A 2,500-nucleotide genomic window follows, 5' to 3' on the forward strand; every position below is an offset into this window, starting at 1 on the left:
TCAGTTGGAAGTCTGGTTTGTACCCATGTTTTCCATGCCCTGGCTCTGGATTTCATAAGGGTACTGGTGGTTTTAGTTAGCTAGGATGAAATGTTCACCTTTAATCAAACTTTTCTTACTGGGACTAGAGAATTTAAAATATTTAGGAAAATTGAGTTGAAGGCATTTACTGCTTCGCTGAGTGGGAGCTGACTAAGGAAATTCCAGTTAACTCGAGAGAGGAGGGTTTTTAAATGTGTCTGGGTTAAAGGTTGAAAGTTTGTGGCAGGTGATATGCCGGTGTGGTTTGTGGAGCTGGATGATGTATTGTAGCACTTTTATAGGTGAGTGGTTGCTCAGGGCATCAGGTAGAGTTTTTGGGTTATGGTATTTGCTGGAGTTAGAAACAAGTATCCAATCTATCATGGAGCTTGAAGAATGAGAGTTATTAGTATGGGTAGATTTGGAGATTAGTCATGTAAATCCATGGAGGTCTGTGTGTTGTGGAGTGTTTGGATTATTAAGGTTATGCCAATTAATGTTTATGTCCCCAAGAAGGATAGTTTCATTAGGGAAATTTAGGGAGAGATATGACAGTATATTTTCCATTAAGGGGATGTTGTCCCCTGGTGGAATGTATATGGCTACTACTGTGATAGTAGTAAAGTGATTGGGTTTGAGGTTTGCTATTAGTATTTCAGCAGGTGCAAAGGAGGGAATTGTTTTTTTTTAGGAAGGGAGAGAGTGAGGTAGTTAAAGTAAACTAAAGCAACACCTCCACCTTTTTTCTTTAAGCAATCGTAGCAAAGTATATTATAACCTGTAGGAAGAATGTGTTTATCTTGGTTTTGAGATTTAAGCCAAGTTTCTGTGACAGAGATAATGCCTGGGGTATGAAGAGATACCCAAGCATGAAACTGGCTTAGTTTGTTGAGCATACTTTGAGTATTGATAGACTAGAAGGAGATTTTCTTTTTTGGTATGGATGGTTGGTTAGAACTGGGGGTGATATTTTGTGGGTTGTTAGGAATAGAGGTAGGACCAGGGCTTGGGTGTATATCATCTGACAAGAGTAGAGTCCCTGGGAAGTCATAAGCTTTCATTTTTTGTGGGTAGTTGTGAAAGTATTTTGTTTTAAACTTAGATGTACTATGGTTGAAAGTAGGAGTTTTTATTTTAGGGAGTAGTATATTCATTGGAAGAATAGATGCAGAGATGAGTATGGGTTTCTGAGGGTAAGAAAAGCAGCTTCGTGAGGGTAGGTGGGGGCTTTATGTATAATGTGAGGTGATGTTATGTTGTGTAGGAGGAGCAGTATGGGTAGAAGGATGACAGGAATGATTAAGTCTGGCATGTTTAAATAGGAGGAGAGGGCTTTAATAGGGTGAACTGGTTGAGAGCTTGGGGAGGAGTTGCAAGGTAGGAAGAGAGTTTGTAGTGGGAGTTAGCTTGTGTAACAGGAAGGAGAGGAGTTTGATGGATGTGAGGTACCTGTGGTTAGGTATAAAGGCAATTATATGGAGGTGGGAAGGGAGCGAAGTGAGCCCGAGTGCAACAAGGGTGAATGAAGCAGGGCTACACCTGAGACAAAGTACAAAAAAAAAATCAGCCAGTACAATCCAGTGTCTGGGGAAGATAAACAGCCAGATTTAAGGGCAATTAGACAAGCTAGATTCTAAAGAAAAAAGGTCTTTTCTATTCTGTTTTTATTTTTCTTTAAAAACGGGGAACTGCAGTTCACTGAGAAGCAGAAAAATAACGTAGTTATGGCAGGGTTTTTAGAAAGGGACATGCAGTAAATTAGGAGTCAAGAGAGTACTGTTTGAAAAGGAAGGGAATATGGTATATTCGAATACACTACTGAGGATTCCTATGAAGCAAGGCCAGAAAAGTTAAGTCAAAAGATGGTGCCTTTCTACATCAGGTTTTTTAATTCCTCTGTAATTAATCAGGAGTGGGTGGGAGGTGTGCAGGTTCAAGGTGGGGGAGGGAGATAGACACTAAATAATAGAAGGTTGTGAGACAGAAAAACTGTACTAGGCCAGCTGCTAAGAAAACAATCAGGGAAACCAAGTTCAGTCAATTCCATGTGAGTGTAGTGCAGTATCTTCCTAATAACTACAAATCTTGTGCTACTAATCTAGTACAGTGTGCTGAAAAGGGCCACCACTTCTATGGGGAAAAACAATTGAAGTATGGGCTGCAGGTACATAGGTAAACTTTTTCCAAGAGAAAGAAACAAAGTTTTAAGTAATTGACCTAGGAGTTCAATAGGAAGAGAAAAAAGGTGTGTGCGGGGGAGGGGGGGACTGGAAGTGTCACGCTTACAGTAAAAGGCTATAGCAAAAAGTCTACAGTTTAGAGGACAGATTAACTATAACTCTAACATACACTAGTGCAGCTGAAAGCACTTTAGTGTTCCACAGATGCAGGGTCTCAGTGCAGGGTAACGAGACAGCCTTGGGTTGATTGGAGGTTGGCCAAGACACAGGATGAAACTTTTGCTGAGAGGACTGGAAGT

Source organism: Protopterus annectens, chromosome 1.part0, assembly GCF_019279795.1.
Source record: "Protopterus annectens isolate FY-2018-M chromosome 1.part0, PAN1.0, whole genome shotgun sequence".
NCBI classification, from domain to species: domain Eukaryota; kingdom Metazoa; phylum Chordata; order Ceratodontiformes; family Protopteridae; genus Protopterus; species Protopterus annectens.